Below are 19428 nucleotides of genomic sequence, written 5' to 3'. Positions count from 1 at the left end.
TTGTTTGTTGATTTGTTAATGATGGCCATTCTGACTGGTGTGAAGTGGTATCTCATTGTGGTTTTAATTTGCATCTCCCTGATGGCTAGTGATATTGGGCATTCTTTCTTATGTCTATGGGCTCTCTGTATGTCCTCCTTAGAGAAGAAGTGTCCAGGTCCTTTGCCCATTTTTTAAAAATTTTTATTGTTATTCAATTACAGTTGTATGCCTTTTCTCCCCATCCCTCCACCCCACCCCAGCTGAACCCACCTCCCTCCCCCCGCTCCTCTCTCCCCCCTTGATTTTGTCCTTGTGTCCTTTATATTAGTTCCTGTAATCCCCTTTCCTCACTGTCCCCTCCCCCTTTGCCCATTTTTTAATTGGATTGTTTGTCTTCCTGGTGTGGAGTCCTGTGATTTCTTTGTATATTTTGGAGATAAAACCCTCGTCCAATGTATCATTGGCAAATATGTTTTCCCATATGCTTGGTTCTCTTTTCATTTTGATGATGTTTTCTTTAGCTATGAAGAAGCTTTTTAGTTTGATGTAATCCCATTTGTTTCTGCTTTCCTTTATATCCCTTGATGTAGTATATATACTGGTGAAAACATTGCTGTGTAGAATATCTGAATTTTTTCTGTCTATGTTTCCTGTATGTCTTTTATGATGTCATGACTTATATTTAAGTCTTTTATCCATCTTAAGTTAATTTTGGTGTACAGTATAAGTCGGTACTCTAGTTTCATTTTTTTGAATGTACCTGTCCAGATCTCCCAACACCATTTGTTGAAGAAGCAATTTTTACTCTATTTTATGTTCCTGCCCCCTTTGTCAAATATTAGTTGACCATAGAGACTTGGGTTTATTTCTGGGCTCTCTATTCTGCTCTATTTTATTCTGGTCTGTGTGTCTGTTCTTATGCCAGTACTAGACTCTTTTTATTACAGTGGCCTCGTAATATAGTTTAATATCAGGTATTGTGATCCCTCCTATTTTGTTCTTCTTTCACAAAATTGCTGAGGCTATTCAGGGCTTTTTAGGGTTCCATATAAATTTCTGAAATATTTCTTCTATATCTGTGAAATATGCCATTGGTATTTTAATAGACATTGTATTGAATTTACAGGTGCTTTGGGTAGTAGAGACATTTTAATGATGTTAATTCTTCTAATCCATGAACACAGTACATGCTTTCATTTATTTGTGTCTTCCTTAGTTTCTTTCTTCAGTGTTGTGTAGTTTTCTGAATATGGATTTTTTTTCCTTGTTGTTTAAATCCTCGGTACTTGATTTTTCTTATTTCTATAGTAAATGGGATTTTTTAATAGCCCATTGAGTATGATGTTTGCTGTTGGTCTCTCATATATGGCCTTTATTATGTTGAGGCTGCTCCCTCTATTCCCACTTTGCTGAGTGTTCTTATCATAAATGGGTGCTGTAGTTTATCAAATGCTTTTTCAGCATCTATTGATATGATCATGTCACTTTTGTCTTTAATTTTATGTGATGTCTCTTTTCTATTAAAAAATTGTAGCCTCGATTGTTTATTACAAAAAACTTCATTACAAATTGTTGATATATTGACAAGCACTTCCCCCCTCCATCACTGCACCATTATATATAGCAGAGAATCATCAAGAGCAGATTTTTAAATTAGAATATCGATCTTCAAATTATGCCCAGACACACAGTGGTTTATTGACCCTCCCCTCCTTTTCTCGTAAGAACTAAAAAAACATACACATGTACAAAAAAGACAAAAAAATTGGGGGACCCTTTCCAAACAGTGCACAGTTAGTTCAGTAATTCACATCTTGCTACAAAGCGTATGTATATTATTTCTTTTATGAAACTTTCAGTGTCAAAAAAGGAAATTAAGGCTATTAGATTCACAGCTTGAAAATTCACATAAAGGAAATATAAAAATATTCTGTGCTTCAGAAAAGGCTCTGCAGTGTATGTAGGTAAAGATTACCATACTTGTTTATTTTAAGGAAGACAGTTGACTTGAGAAATTTACATAATTGCAAAGCTTCCATTGTATGCTCTCAGGGCTCTCTGTGGCCTGAGTTCTTCCTGGACAGCCACTTCAGCTTCTTCCTCCTCCTCCTCTTCCTCTTTAGTTATGGTTGTTTTGAAGACTGTACTTCTTTGAACAACCTCCTCTCCATGAGAACTTTTCAGTCTAACCTTTGCATCTTCCCCAGTACCCCACTAGTTCTGGTTCTTCCAGATGAGGTCTGTGGGAGGAATGACTGTGACACCAGCATTTGCAGCCCAGACGCAACAGTCTGGCCTGCCTCCAGCACTTATCTTGAGGTAGATTTGTGCTTGACTGGTGTGTCTACAATTTTTCTGATCATTTCCCAGCCTCCCATTGATTGATCCTGTTCAGATGTATTCTTTAAGCAGATAAATTTTCCATAAACATCTGTCTCTTCAATACAGACATTCCCAGTGGCTGAAGTAGAATGAGAGGTGCTAACACCACTGCTGGTCTCTGACTCTATAAAGTCGATTACCTTCCATTTTCCTCTATTTGTACGCACTCTGTGACTTGAGGATGCTTGTGATATTGTCACATGAGAAGAAGGGTTTGGAGAGAGCTTCAACCTCTTTTCATCACCTTCTAAAAGTTTTCTGTAAGCACTGATTTCCATGTGCAGGGTTAACTTTACATTAGGAAGTTGTTCATAATCGTCCAACTGTTGTTGCACCTGATCCCCTATTTCCACCATGTCTCTCTCTGTCAGACAGCATGTGCCAAGGGTTGTCTCTTCCTTTAGCAAGTAATCCAACTTTTGAATCTTCTCCAAACATGCTCTAGACTCTTTCTATACATTAGAACGCTGAGATGAAAGGCTCTCAATTCTCATACGACTGTCCCTCATTTCTTTCCTCAATGTGTTCTGTGGAATACTGTTGACAATAGAAGTATTCATCTCTGAGGCTAGTCAGACATTCACAAGTTTGGCTGGTAAGTTTGCTCCAGCTCCCCCTTGTACAGTTTGACCTGGGCATCATGCTGCTCTCTCATCTCAGGAAGAGCCTGAGTCAGTTTGGGTTCATCCTCAGTCTGACTTCCTGAATCCACCTCACCAAGTAAGTTGCATGCTTCCTTCTGGTCTCATTAATCTCCTCCTCATACATGATTTTACGAAACTCCAAGTTCTCAGTAAGACTGTGACAGCGATTCTCCAAATCCACTTTAAGTAAACTTTCATCAGCTAACTGTTTTTCGGCAGCAGTTAAGGAGGCTTCCAACTATGCAGTGTGATCTTGCAGATCCTCCAGTTCTCCCTCTAAACTTTGTCTGTCACCAAGGCAGTCGTCAGAGCCGCATCTTTGGAATTCAGTGCTGCTTCATGTTCACGAAGCTTGAGCTGGGCTCCATTAAGATTAGATTCTTTCTTAGCATAATTGAGGAGCAGTTGAACTTGCCCCGCTCTATCTGCAGCTTGGTGTGCTTGCGAGCTGTGTCTCCAGCGCTCTTCGCACATGTATCTGCTTTGCCTCATAGAGCGCCTTGAGGCCAGTGAGCTCTGGCAGTGCACCTCCTCAGGCTCCATCACCTGCAACTGCAGCGCACTGTTCTCTGTTTCCAGGCTACACAGCTTGTCATGTACACCACCAGCCCATCCTTGAGCTTGAACAGCTCCTCCCTCTCCTGCAGCCCCAACAAACGTGGGGCTCAGTGGTGTAGCTGGCTGCTGGTCTGTGGCTGCAGGGGGGTTGAGGTCACTGTGATGGGTGGCGGGGAGAGCGGAGTAGGGAGACTGTGGGCAGCCCGGGAAACACAGCGGGCTGAAGGGAATTAGGCCAGGACCGCAGGAACACACCAACAACTCCAGATCACTCAGAGGCCTGGTCGGGGAAGGAAGGAGTACGTGGATGGTGGGAACCAGTTACAGCACAAAGAGTAGAGACGGACTGCGAATCAATTAGTCCTAAAAATGCCCTTTGTGAGAAAATGCACAGGGGTGCGCACTCACACACTAAGTTACCCAGCGAGGGTCTCAAACAGGTTTTCAATTAGTTGCTCTCTCTCTTCCCCAGCTGGTATCCCTATTTTGTGACTGTTGTTATGCTTGATGTTGTCTCAGAGGTGGCTTAAACTGTGTATTCGTTGTTTCCAAATTGCTCAATTGATCCTCTTATTTCTCTAATCTGATTTTGTAATTGAGCCTGATTGCTGTTGGCACCTCGGTGGGCAGGACTGACTCAGGCCGACTGGCTGTTAGGACTATGACCAGGGTAGACAAGCTGTTGTGTGAGAGCTTACCCCACTAGTGGAATTTACTGTAGTAGTGCCCTTTGGGTGTGTTGTTAGTGAAGCTAATTAGGTGAGGCTCTAGTGTGTTCTGAAGTCACCCAGGAGGTGTGTTGGTTCTGGGATGTCCGGGAAGGAGCTCTGGTACAGGATCATATCAGCCCCTGCTTGACCTGGGCCACCTGGTAAATACACAATGTGTTCTGTGCATGGGAGCTGCTTGTGCTGGGCTTGGAGGCGCCTAGGAGAGGGGCTAAGCTGCAAACTGAAGCTGGCTCTCACTAGTACTGTTCTGGGGGAAGAATGGGGCACACTGAGAACAGTAGCTGCTGATTTTTGATGTGTAGAACGTTGAGAGTCTTCAGGGCAGTCTGCAATGTGAACTGAAGCTGGCCATTGGGTAACAGCTGCTGAAAGAGGATCTAGCCTGTGTGTGAGTTGGGTGGGACAAATTCTCAGGAAATACCAGAGTGGGACAAGTTTGATGGAGACTCATATTTGGTGCCCACCTGTACCTGTAGGCTAGGCAGAAGGAAGGATCAGCAAAACAGTTATGGTGCCTGCCAACACTTTCAGGGCTGTCCCTCTAGCCCTCACCCTGAAACCAGGCAATTCAGTTTCTCCAGCTATGTCCCTGGTCTTTGTTGAGCTGAATCCCAGTGGTGGGGCACAGAGCAAGTGAGTCCATCCACGAGTATTTCTGTCCATGGGCCCTTTAGAAGAAACCCCTGGGACTCCAGCAGCCCTCAGTCTCACTTGGGTTGAATATGCACTGATTTTCACAGCCGAATGTGTGGGGAATCCTCTTCCTGGCACAGGTGGTCTGGACTAGGAGACTGTTGTGGGGCTGGAACCCATCCCTTCACACTGGGAGACCTCCACAGCTGAGGTATCTCTCCCAGTTCCTAATCACTGCATGGGGTGTGGGTGTGGGAGCAACCCGTCTGCCTTTCTAACCAGTCTTGATATGACTTCTTTATATCCTTATGTGCATGAGTTCTGTTTAGCTAGCCTTCAGGCGAGTCACAAGTGTGGATTTTCTCTAACTTAGTTGTAATTTTGATGTGGTTATGGGAGGAGGAGAACACAATAGCCAAATGGATTACACTTCCCAACCAAAAGACAGAGTCGCTAATTGGATCAAGACAAAACCAAACCAAAGGAGATCTATCCATATGCTATCTCCAGATGATTTGAGGACATACTGCGGCTAAAATGAAAGGGCTGAATATAATTCAACTCCTTAACAGTTAAGGAGTAGTTACATATACAGTCCTAACATTATTTCTGTCCTTTGAAGGCAACCTCAAGGCTGATGTAGATCCCGGTGAAAATGAGTTTGACACCCCTGCAATAGAGTAAAGCTAGAAATTAACAGCTGAAGGAAACTCAAATTCACAACTATGTCATAGTTTAAAAAAAATACTTAAACACAAGGTCAAAGAATACATTAAAAGAGAAAATAGAAAAAAAATGAGACAAATAAAAATGAAACAACAGCATACCAAAACGTATGGGTTGCAGCAAGAGCAATATCAAGAAGGAATGTTAAAATGGCAAGTGCCTACAACAAAGTTCTCAAATAAATAACATAACTAAACACTTCAAGGAAGTAGAAAAAAAGAAAAAAACCCTCAAAGTTAGCAGAAGAAGGGTAAAAATAAATATTAGATCAGAAACACACAAAATACATGACAAAATACATCAAATATAAAAGATTTTTGAAAAAGATAGAAGTTGACACACTTTTAGCTAAACTAAGATAAATGAGAGATTGAATAAATAAAATGAAAAATGAATGAGAAGACATTACACTTGATATATAACTAAAAAGGGTTATGAGAAACTACTATAAATAATTATACACCAACTAACTGGATAACCTAGAAGAAATAGATAAGTTCCTAGAGACAAAACTATTAAGACTTAATAATGAAAAAAATCAAATGCCTGAATAGACCTGTAACTAATATAAAGATATAATTAGTAATCAAAATCCTCCCATCAAAGAAAATTTCAGAATTTGATGAGTTCATTCACTTCATTTGTTGGAAAATTCTACAAAGCAAATTTAAAGAACAAAAATACTAGTCCTCATAAACCTTTCAAATATTGAAGAGGGTATACTCCAAAATTAATTTTATAAGAATAGCATTAATATGATGCTGAAACCAAGGAGAGAATATTATAGGTTATATCCCAATTAACACATATGCAAATATTTTCAGCAAAATGCTAGTAAACTTAATCCAATGGCATATTAAAATGATCATATATTGTGACCAAATGTGATTTATTCCTGGGATGTAATGATAATTCAACATATGAGAAGCAATTCACATGATACATAACAAAAGGAGAGTGAGTGCTATGATCATCTCAACATATTCAGAAAGAGCATTTGATAGAATTCACCACCTTTTATGAGAAAAGCTGTCAACAATCTACAAATAGAAGGGGTTTACTTCAACATAATAAAGGCTATATATAAGAAGTCCACAGCTAACATATTTCATGGTGAAAAGCTGAAAGATTTTCCGCCAGGGTCAGGAACAAAGCAAGTATACCCAGTCTTACCACTCTATTCAGTATAATACCAGAAGTACTAGCTAAATCAATTAGACAAGAAAAGGAAATAAAAGTAATTAAGAAGTACAAATAGGTAGTCACAGAAAAACCATGGGGATATAAAGTACCATATAGGAAATGGAGTTGCCGAAGAAACTTATATGTATGACCCATGGACATGAAAAATGGTTGAGGGTTGTCTGAGGGAGTGGGCGGTGCTATGTGGAGGGGGGCAAAGGGGAAAAATTGGGACAACTGTAATAGCATAATCAATAAAATATAATTAAAAAATGTTTTTATAGAAAAATATAATGAATCCAAATTAAGAATGAAGTAGTAAAAGATCTTTTTTTACAGATGTCATGGTCTTGTGTATATAGAGCACCATAAATATGCCACCAAAACACTGTTAAAATTAAACAAAGTTAGTGAAGTTATGGGATACAATACCAACAACAACAAAATCTGTACAGTAATAACAAACTTACTGAATAAGAAATTTGGAAAAATATCCCATTTACAGTAACATCAAAGAGAACAAGGTACCTAAAAATAAACTGAAGCAAGGAATTAAAGGGTTCATACAATGAAAACTACAAAATCTGAAGAAAGAAATTAAATACAAATGAATGGAAAAACATCTCATATTCATGGATTGGAAGGTACAATATTGTTACAATGTCCATTCTACTCAAAGCAATCTAAAGATTTGATTAATCTCTATCATAGGTAACCATGAGGGAACTAGAAAGCCAAAATAATATTTTTAAAAAGTTGGGGTATCACACTTCCTGGTTTCAAAACATGTTATAAAGCTAAAGTATTTGAAAGAGTGTGGTACTGTCATGAAAACAGACATATACATTAATGGAATGGAATAGAAGTTCAAGAAATCAACCTATTTATGTTTATATGGTCAACTGGTCCTCAATAAAAGTGCTAAAAACACACAATCAGGACGCTTAAAACACACAGTCAGGAAGGAAGAGTCTTATCTTTACATGTTGGTAAAATAGATACCCACATGCAAAAGAATGAAGTTGGACCCTTATCTTACTCCATCCGAACAATATACTCAAAATATATTAGAGACTTAACTGTAAGACCTGACGCTATATGTGCTAGTAGAAAAATAGGGGGAAAATATTCAGGACATTTTTCTTGGCAATGATTATTTTAATATGGCACCAAAGCACAGGCCACAAAATCAAAACTAGCTAAGGGAGACTATATCCAACTAAAATGTTTCTGCACAGCAAAGAAAATAATCTGTGGATTTAAAGAGCAACCTACAGAATGTGATACAATATTTGTAAATCATATATCTGATAAGAGAATGGGATGCAGGCTGGGTGGAGGAGGGCAAAGGGGGAAAATTTGGGACACCTGTAATAGAATAATGATAAAAATATCTTAAACTTAAAAAAAAATTAAGTGAGCCCTGGCTGGTGTGGCTCAGTGGATTTAGCACCTGCCTGCAAACCAAGAGGTTGCTGGTTCAATTCCTGGTCAGGGAACATGCCTAGGTTGTGGGCCGAGAGGAAACCCATAGATGTTTCTCTCACACATTGATGTTTCTCTACCTCTCTTTCTTTCTTCCTCCCACTCTCTCTAAAAAATAAATAAAATCTTTAAAAAGCACACAAAACAAATGAAAAACCTCCAAATAAACCTCATTAAAAAAATGGGATAAAAATTTGAATAGACATTTCTCCAAAGAAGACATAAATGGCCAACAGGTATATGGAAAAATGCTCAATGTCACTAATCATCAGGGTCATGCAAATTGTAGTCACTTTATACTTTCTAGGATGACAATTACTAAAGAAAAGGAAAAAAAAAACAAAGACAAGTTTTGCCAAAGTTGTAAAATTGCAAACCTTGCAGTGCTGATAAGAGTGAAAAGTGAGGCAGCTTATGGAAAATAGTATGGAGGTTCCTGAAAAATGTGAAAAATAGAACTACCATATGATCCAGCAATCTCACCTCTGAGTATTTATCTAAAATAATTAAAATCAATATTTCGAAGAGGCGGTGTCACACCCTCATGTTCACAAAGCATTATTCACAATAGGAAGGTGGACACAACCTAATCTCCATTGACAGAGGAATGAATAAAAAGGGTGCTACCTACAGTAGAATATTATTCAGCCTTAAAAAGAAGGAAAGCCTGCAATGTGTGATAATATGAATAATCCTGGGAAACATTATTCTGTTAAACTTAGCCAAATACAGGAAAACAACTATTTCATGATTCAACTTACACGAGGTATCTGAAGTAATCAAAATTGAGGCAAAGAATGAAGTTGTGGTGGCCAGGGGCTACGGGACAGGGAAGTGGGGAGTTGCTAAACAACAAATACGTTTCAGTTCTGCAAGGTGGATCAGATCTGCTGTACAACACTAAGCTTATAATAACAAGGCTGTGTTTATATACTTGAAAGTCTGTTAAGAGGGTACATCTCATGTTAATTGTTATAACCACAATAAAAGTTTTTAAAAATGTTGTTGGATATGTGTGTGTGTATATATAAGTTTTTATATATAGAAACATTTTTACACAGAAAATGATGTTTTCTATGTAAAACATTTCCTCTTACTGGCAGTACTTTCATGAAGATTATTTTTTCTAAAAATTAACTCTAATGCTGTATAGATTTCAAGCAACTTACTCTCTTGGAATATAAATGTATTTTGAAATATTCTAAAACAAGTAAACTGTAAATAGCAATTAAACACTACAGTTAAGAAATAATTACAAAGTTGTTTTTATTAACTGTTAATCTGTACAATTGTGTCCTACCAAGTGAATGGTACTATAGTGCTGTTATTATGGTTACATTTATGTTATTCGACTCTACAGAATTTACACTGGCTTAATTGAATGTTCTTAAAGTCTGTTTGTTAATTTTTCACTTAACAAGTATTTATTTGCTTTACATTATGTGCCAAAACTTTGTAGTAACTCTCTCTCAATCTCTAATTTTGATTTATTAAAAATATTCTACCTCCATAACTTCCTTCATAAGTACATTCTCCATTCTATGTTCCCATTTACATAGGGTGAGTTTAAAATAGATTACACACTGAAGATTGTGAGACACATTCCAGGCTATGTGGAGAATATTAATGCATTTAGAGCTAATATACGAGTACATGAGCCCCATTAGGTGAAAGGCCATTTCTTAATAATTTCTGAATTCAACCTAAATTATACCTTTAAAATAGGAGACCCAGATTTTTACTGAATGATTGAATACAATTTTTATTTTTATCAAGTACTTAGATATTAAAATAAATAGCGATTTGTCTTTATACATCTTGATTTTAGTCTCTGAAGTGTGCAGCTATTATATATATGTATATAAAATAGCACTGACCTTTAGGTCAGTGATATTGTTTATGACCAAGGTAATAGTATCACATAAAGAAGGTAAAAATGATGTTGGAATAAAGAAAGTTGGATATACATAAGTATACTTTGAATTACATGAACTAGTTATTATCATATAAAGCAACAGGTTTTTAATTGTTTTCATTAGTTGTTTATCAGAATAAATGTGTGCTTATAAAAGTAAATGTAACCAATGTGAACTTCTTTTTAGGTGAAAACAATACCACCAAAATAAATTTCTGTATATTATCTGTGAGAATAGAGGCATAACCATATGTTATAGCTTTAAAGCATGCTCAGGAGCCCCAGCTGGCATAGCTCAGTGGATTGAGCATGGGCCTGTGAGCCAAAGTGTCACCAGTTTGACTCCCAGTTGGGGTACATGTCTGGGCTGTGGACCAGGACCCTGGGGGGGATGTGCGAGAGACAACCACACATTGATGTCTCTCTCTCTCTCTTTCTCTGTCCCTTCCCTTCTCTCTAAAATTAAAAAAGATAAGCAATTGGTGAATTATTATCTGTATGTGAAAAACATTCCAAATAAACATGCTGTCTAGTCAATTCATTTGTATTTTTTATTTGTGGATTTTTAACCTCTTGGCAATATGTGGTAAGTATGTGAATAATTTGTGCTTATTTAACTGGAGTCTCAAAAATCACTTTGAATCCTTTAATTTGAAAACTTCAGTTTTTAACAACTCTCTTATTTACTATTAAAAATATATTTTTAAGCATTATTCTTTTCTACATAGCATATTTGAATATTTTCTATTTCTAATTATTAATGCACAAAGATATATCTTCATTTACTGTTATTCTACATCATTTTTATTGATTTATTTGCATACTAAGTTTTTGTTTTGTTCCTAAACACCCTAAATAAATAGTATCTTTTTTTGTATTTTTGTTGGTTGTAGTCATATTACCAGACATGATGGGAAAAAAAAAAAGAAGGAAAGAAAGAAAGACTAGCTGAGGCTGCAGAATCTTGATTGATTCTTTATAAGGAGACAATTGGTTGTACAGCCCAAGTTGAATGAAACCCAAGTCTGGGATCATTGGGATGAATCCATTTTTTTTAATGTATTTTATTGATTATCCTATTACAGTTGTTCCATTCCCCCCCCCTTTATTCCCCTCTGCCCTGCACCTTCCCCCACCAGCATTCCTCACCCTCCTTAGTTCATGTCCATGGGTCATACGTATAAGTTCTTTGGCTTCAACATTTCCCATACTATTCTTAACCTCCCCCTGTCTGTTTTGTACCTACCATTCATGCTTCTTACTCCCTGTACTTTTCCCCCATTGTACCCTCCTCTCCCTCCCTGCTGATAAACCCCCATGTGATCTCCATTTCTGTGATTCTGTTCCCGTTCTTAGTTTGTTTTTGTTTTTTTTTAGGTTCAGTTGTTGATAGTTGTGAGTTTGTTGTCATTTTACTGTTCATAGTTTTTGATCTTCTTTTTCTTAGATTAGTCCCTTTAACATTTCCTACACTAAGGGCTTGGTGATGATGAACTCCTTTAACTGACCTTATCTGTGAAGACTTATCTGCCCTTCTATTCTAAATGAAAGCTTTGCTGGATAGAGTAATCTTGGATATAGGTCCTTGTCTTTCATGACTTCACATACTTCTTTCCAGCCCCTTCTTGCCTACAAGGTTTCTTTTGAGAAATCAGCTGATAGTTTTATGGGGACTCCTTTGTATATAAGTGTCTCCCTTTCTCCTTTTCTTACCCTTCTTGGACACGGGTCTGAAGTAAGGCTAATCCCACCCTCCCAGGTAAAATCTTCAGGTAGTCGACATTGATAGAAAGCACTGAAATGGTCCTTCCAAAGGCTGTCCCCTGAAGCAGAGATAGTCTGTTAATGCTGTAAACTAACAATAATTTTAGACTGTAATAAAGAATACAAAAATATATTTGGGCAAAAGATGCTGCAGCCAGGGAGACACAGATTCAGGTGGCAACTTAAATTATGTTCCACCAAGACCAAAAGGAGGCTGCTTTTCATAGCTTTATTTTTTGCCCAGGTTCTCTATTAGGTCTGTTTTATGTAGCTGAAGTATCCAAAATTTGTAGTTATTGAAACTGGAAAAGTCAGCATTTGTGCCTGTCACTACCAGAACCAATAAGCAGAAACAGGGATTGAATCTTTATGGGCGTTTTATTCAGATGGCCGGTGATCTGAGAAGATGGTGAGTTGTATACCCTAACAGACCGTCTTACATTTTCTTTCTTTCTTTTTTTAAAAAATATATTTTATTGATTATGCTATTACAGTTGTCCCATTTCCCCCCCTTCATTCCACTCCATCCTGCACACCCCCTCCCTCCCACATCCCCCCCTTTATTTAGTTCATGTCCATGGGTCATACATATAAGTTCTTTGGCTTTTATATTTCCTCTACTATTCTTACCCCCCCATCTATTTTCTACCTACCATTTATGCTACTTATTCTCTGTACCTTTCCCCCCTCTCTCCCCGTCCCATTCCCCTTTTGATAACCCTCCATGTGATCTCCATTTCTGTGGTTCTGTTCCTGTTCTAGTTGTTTGCTTAGTTTGCTTTTGTTTTTGTTTTAGGTGTGGTTGTTAATAACTGTGAGTTTGCTGTCATTCTTACTGTTCATATTTTTTATCTTCTTTTTCTTAGATAAATCCCTTTAACATTTCATATAATAAGGGCTGGGTGATGATGAACTCCTTTAACTTGACCTTATCTGAGAAGCACTTTATCTGCCCTTCCATTCTAAATGAAAGCTTTGCTGGATAGAGCAATCTTGGATGTAGGTCCTTGCCTTTCATTACTTAGAATACTTTTTTCCAGCCTCTTCTTGCCTGTAAGGTCTCCTTTGAGAAATCAGCTGACAGTCTTATGGGGACTCCTTTGTAGGTAACTGTGTCGTTTTCTCTTGCTACTTCTAAGATTCTCTCCTTATCTTTAATCTTGGGTAATGTAATTACGATGTGCCTTGGTGTGTTCCTCCTTGGGTCCATCTTCTTCGGGACTCTCTGAGCATCCTGGACTTCCTGGAAGTCTATTTCCTTTGCCAGATTGGGGAAGTTCTCCTTCATTATTTGTTCCAATAAGTTTTCAATTTCTTGCTCTTCCTTTTCTCCTTCTGGTACTCCTATAATTTGGATGTTGGAACGTTTAAAGATGTCCTGGAGGTTCCTCAGCCTCTCCTCATTTTTCCGAATTCTTGTTTCTTCATTCTTTTCTGGTTGGATGTTTCTTTCTTCCTTCTGGTCCACACAGTTGATTTGAGTCCCAGTTTCCTTCCCATCACTATTGGTTCCCTATACATTTTTCTTTGTTTCTCTTAGCATAGCCTTCATTTTTTCATCTAATTTGTGACCAAATTCAACCAATTCTGTGAGCTTCCTGATTACCAGTGTTTTGAACTGTGCGTCTGACAGGTTGGCTATCTCTTCGTGGCTTAGTTGTATTTTTTCTGGAGCTTTAATCTGTTCTTTCATTTGGGCCTTTTTTTTTGTCTCGGCAAGCCTGTTATGTAAAGGGGCGGAGCCTTAGGTATTCACCAGGGCCGGGTAATGCTTGTTAGCTGCGCTGTATTGTTGTACGTGGGGTAGGGGCCAAGAGGGAGCAATGGCGCTTGCTCCACTCTCTGCCCGATTTCAGTCATTCCCTCCTCTACCCACAATCAAATTGGGCCCCTCTGGTGCTGCTTCCGGGTGGGTGGGTTTGTGCACACTCTAGGCCCCTGTGGGTCTTTCCAATGACCTCTCCTGTGAGGCTGGGAGTTTCTCCCACTCCCGCATCAACCCGCAGGGGTGTTTTCAATCAGTGGTTTGAGGCTTTATTTCCCCACGCTGGAGCCCTGGGTTGCAGGGTCTGTCACCTGGTCCACCAGCTGCTGTCTCCCCGGCCTGCTGCAGCTTTGCCCACCCCAGTCCACAATCCGCCACCACCTCGCTGAGTCCGCCAGCCGCCTCCTTGTCACCAGTCCTCTCCACCAGCTGCCCATCTCTGCCCCTCCTACCGGTCTGGGTGAGTGTTTCTTCTTTATCTCCTTGGTTGTCGGACTTCCATACAGTTTGATTTTCTGTCGGTTCTGGTTGTTTTTGTTTTTAAATTGTTGTCCTTCTTTTGGTTGTGCGAGGAGGCACAGTGTGTCTACCTACACCTCCATCTTGGCCCGAAGTCATAAGTAGTATCATTTTATAGGTAATGACTTTTAACTGTACTCAGTAAAATTTTGGACAGAGAACATCACAAGATGGAATATCTTACATCTTCAGGACCAGTCATTTCATCTTGTGGGTCATAGACATTGTCTAAAGTCTATTCCCTTTTTATACAATTTTATGTACATATCACTTTAAAAATCCAGGAAGAAAACTATAATGTAAGTGGCTGCTCTAATAATTAACATGGAGACATTGTGATTTCAGTAGGTCATTTCATATGTGTCAGTACTATACTAAAGGTAAAAAAGTATTGAAATCAAATAGAATATTAACCAAATGGATTGCAGAGACCATCTGGTTTTAAATGATTATGTTTTGGACTCTTTATATTTATTATATATTTTTATTTTTTTATCTTCACCCCAGGGCATTTTCTCATTGCATTATTATTATTATTATTATGATTATTATTATTTTGAGTTAGAGAGAGGGAGAGAAAGGGAGAGGGAGATACAGATAGAAACATTGATGTGAGACAGAAACATTGATTGGTTGCCTCCCTTATTCACTCCAATGGGGCTCAAACCCACAACCTAGGTATGTGCCTTGACCAGGAATGTAACCTATAAACTTTCAGTTTACAGGACAGCACTTCGACCAACTGAACTACACCAGCCAGAGCTATATTTATTATAGATAATAGTATTGTTGAAGTGGTAAAATAAAGATAACATCTAAAAAAACCATGGGAGGATGATTTAACTTTTGTGTCTTAAGTAGGGTTGCAAGTTTTTATTTAATTTTCCCATAGTAATAATGCCTTATATTGACATATTTTGTGATATTTTTTCCTTTTGTACTCTCATTAGTTTCTAATAAATTCAACATTATAGATGTTTATTTCAAAAAATAAAATGTTAAGACATGTCAGCTTATACACTAGTACTATTGACGAATTATTGGAGTGACATGACTTTTATCTCTAAATTATTATGTATTTTAAACTTACAAAAACATTTTCTAAAGATTAACAATTAATAACAACTTTAAATTCTTAATTGTGGTAAAAATATAACATAAATGGTTTTGACATAATACAAGAGCAAAAGAAGGAAATATCTGCCATAATTACATGCAAATGTTAGTACATTAATTTACAATATCGAGTGACTATTTAATGCTATAGATGACTTGATTCTTTATTCTTTATAACTGGAATTAGGACATGGCATAGTAAAGTCATCCCATGTTACAAAGAAACAAAATAGAAACAACACCTGAATATCGGATTTATCAAAGTAATAATAAATTGGTTTCATTTTTATTTTATTTATTTTTATTTTTAAAAAACTTTTTATTGTTGTTCAGTTACAGTTGTCCTGCCTTTTTCCCTGTTGCTCTCCCCTGCTCCATCCCCTTCCACTTCCACAGTCGATCCCATCCCCCCATTGTCCAGGCCCATGAGTTCTCCATTTGGTTTCCTTGGCTTGCCTCTTCCCCTTCTTTCCCCTGTTATCCTTTTTTCCTCTCTGGTCACTGTCAGTTTGTTTTTCTATTCATGTCTCTGGTTCTATGTTGCTCTTTTGGTAGTTTTGTGGATTAGGTTCCACTTATAGGTGAGATCATGTGGTATTTGTCTTTCACTGCCTGCCTTATTTCACTTAGCATAATGTTTTCCAGTTCCTTCCATGCTGTATAGAAGGGTAGGAGTTCCTTCTTTCCTTCTGCTGCCTAGTATTCCATTGTACAATGTACCATTACATTGTATCATATAATAGTACCTTGTAAATGTACCATAGTTTTTTGATCCACTCATTTACTGATGGGCACTTAGGCTGTTTCCAGCACTTGGCTATTGCACATAATGCCACTAGGAACATTGAAGTGCATAGGTTCTTTTGAATTGGTGATTCAGGATTCTTAGGGTATTATCCCAACAGTAGGACTGCAGGATATTTAGTTTTTTGAGGAAATCCCATACTGTTTTCAACAGTGGCTGCACCAGTCTACATTACCACCAACAGTGTACAAGGGATTTTCTCCACAACCTCACCACCACTAGTTTGTTGATTTGTTTATGACAGCCATTCTGACCAGTGTGAGGTAGCATCTCATTGTGGTTTTAATTTTCATCTTTATGCTGGCTACTGATGTTGAGCATTTTTTTCATGTTATGGGCCCTCCAGATGTCCTCCTTGGAGAAGTGTCTGTTCAGGTCTTTTCCCTATTTTTTAATTGGATTGTTTGTCTTCCTGGTGTGGAGTCATATGAGTTCTTCACATATTTGGGAGATCAAACCCTTGTCCAAGGTATCATTAGCAAATATGTTTTTCCATACAGCTGGTTACCTTTCCATTTTGTTGATGTTTTCTTCAGCTGTGCAGAAGCTTTTTAGTTTATGTATTCCCATTTGTTTAGTCTTTTCTTTTTATGCCTTGTCATAGGAGATATGTCAGTGAAAATATTGCTGCATGGGATCTATGAAATTTTCCTGCCTATGTTCTCTTGTATGACATTTATGGTGCCATGACTTTTATTTAAGTCTTTTATCCATCTTGATTTTATTTTTGAGTATGGTATAAGTTGGTGGTCAAGTTTCATTATTTTGCATGTACTTGTCCAGATCTCCCAACATCATTTGTTGAAGAGGCTAGTTTAACACAATTGTATGCTAGTGTGTCCTTTGTCAAATATTAATTGACCATATTTCTGGGATCTATATTTTGTTCCAATGGTCTATGTGTCTGTTCTTATGCCAGTACCAGACTATTTTTATCACAGTGCCATGTAATATAGTTTCACATTGGGTATTGTGATCTCTCCTACTTTATTGTTCTTTCTCTAATCGCTGAGACTATTGGGGTCATTTATTGTTCCATATAAATATTTTAAATATTTTTTCTATATCTATGAAATATGTCTTTGATGTTTTGATAGGGATTGTATTGAATATACGGATTACTTTGGGTAGTATGCACAGTTTAATGATGTTAATTCTTCCAATACATAAACATGGTATATGCTTCCATTTTTTTGTATCTTCCTTAATTTTGTCTTTAGTGTTTTCTTTTTCTGAGTACAGGTCTTTTTACTCCTTGGATTCTTAAGTATTTTATTTTTTTGTTGCTATAGTAAATGGGATTTTTTGCTAATTTCTGTTTTTGATATTTCATTGCTAGTATACAAAAATGCCTTTGATTTCTGAATGTTGATTTTTCATCCTGCTGTTTTGCCAAACTCCTTCATTAGATCAAGTAGTTTTTTTGTGTAGTCCATAGGGTTTTCTATATACATTCTGGTGTCATCTGCAAACAATGACAGTTTACTTCCTCTTTTCCAATTTGGATGCCTTTTTTTTCCTTCTCTTGTCTGATTCCTGTGGCTAGAAATTCCAGTACTATGTTGAATGAAACTGGTGACAAAGGACATCCTTCTCTTGTTCCTGATCTTAGTGGGAAAGCGTTTAGTATTTTTCCCATTGAGTATGATGTTGGCTGTAGGTTTCTCGTATAAGGACTTTATTATGTTGAGGAATGCTCCCTCTATTCCCACCTTGCTGAGTGCTTTTATCATAAATGGGTGCTGTATCTTATCAAATGCTTTTTCCAGATCTATTGATATGATCATGTGATTTTTGTCTTTCTTTTGTTTATGTGATGTACTACATTTATAAATTTGCATATATTGTTCCATCCATGCATCCCTGGGATGAATCCCAGTTGCTCATGGTATATCATCTTTTTAATGTATTGTTGGATCCAGGTTGCCAATATTTTGTTGAGGATTTTTGTGTTCATCAGCATTAATAGCCTGTAGTTTTTTCTTTGTTGTATTTTTACCTGGTTTTGTTTGGAATTAGGAAAATATTGGCTTCCTAAAAAAGAGCTTAGGAGGCTTCCCTATCCTTGGAATTTTTGGAACAGTTTGAGAAGAGTTGGGGTTAGCTCTTCCCTAAATGTTTTGTAAAATTCTCCTGAAGCTGTCCAGCTCAGGGCGTTTTTTTGCCAGGAATTTTTTATTACTGCTTCAATTTCACCAGCTGTTATCAGTCTGTCAGGATTTCTGCTTCTTCTTGACTCAGTTTTGGAGGATTATATGTTTCTAGAAATTTGTCCATTTCACCCAGGTTTTCAAATTTCTTAGCATATAGTTATTTGTAATAATTTCTTACAATCCTTTGTATTTCTGTGATGTTGGTTGTCATTTCTCTTTTTTGTTTCCGATTTTATTTATTTGGATCCCCTCTCTTTTTTCTTGATAGTTAAAGCTTGTTAATTTTATTTATCTTTTCAAAGAATCAGCTTCTGGGTTTATTCATCCTTTGAATTGTTCTCTCAGTCTCTCTGTCATTTAATTCAGCTCTAATCTTGATTATTTCATTCCTTCTACTCTATCTGAGCTTTCTTGTTGTTCTTCCAGTTTTTGTGGATGTAGGGTTAGGTCATTTATTTGAAAATTTTCTATCTTTTTTAGTTAGGCCTGTATTGCTATGAACTTCCATTTCATGACTTCCTTCACTGTGTCCCACAGGTTTGGGTTTTTTTTTTGTTTTCATTTCATTTGTTTTCAGGAAATTTTGATTTCTTCCTTGATCTCATTGTTTACCCATTCATCTAATAACATGTTATTCAGTCTCCAGTGATTTGATTGTTTTTGAGGGTTTTTTTTTTCCCTTGAGGTTTGTTTCTAGAGTCAAGAAATTATGATCTGAGAAAATGCTTGATGGTTTCAATTGTCTTGAATTTATTGAGGCTTGTTTTGTGTCTTATCAGGTGGTTTATCTTTGAAAGTGTTCCATGTTTTGCTTTTTGAGGGTGAAAGGATATGTGTGTGTGTGTGTGTGTATGATTATTATATATATATCAGCTAAATCCATTTGATCTGGTGCATTGTTCAGTGCCAAAAACATCAATGTGTGGTTGCCTCTTGTGAGCCCCCTCCTGGGGGTTTGGCCTGCAACCCAGGCATGTGGCCTGACTGGGAATAGAACTGGCAACCCATTGGTTCACAGCCCACGCTCAGTCCACTGAGCTACACCAGCCAGGGCCAGTATTTTAAGTG

General features: G+C 37.5%; 1 pseudogene; it reads right to left on the bottom strand.

Annotated features, from left to right (window-relative positions):
* Positions 1-1998: 1998 nt before the first annotated feature.
* The window catches only part of LOC112302565 (lamin-B1 pseudogene), a 60325-nt pseudogene continuing 42895 nt past the window's right edge, over positions 1999-19428 (bottom strand).

The sequence above is a fragment of the Desmodus rotundus genome, chromosome 2 (assembly GCF_022682495.2).
Source record: "Desmodus rotundus isolate HL8 chromosome 2, HLdesRot8A.1, whole genome shotgun sequence".
Classification (NCBI taxonomy): Eukaryota; Metazoa; Chordata; class Mammalia; order Chiroptera; family Phyllostomidae; genus Desmodus; species Desmodus rotundus.
Note: the sequence above shows the minus strand (reverse complement) of the source record. Positions and strands in the feature narration are given on the sequence as shown.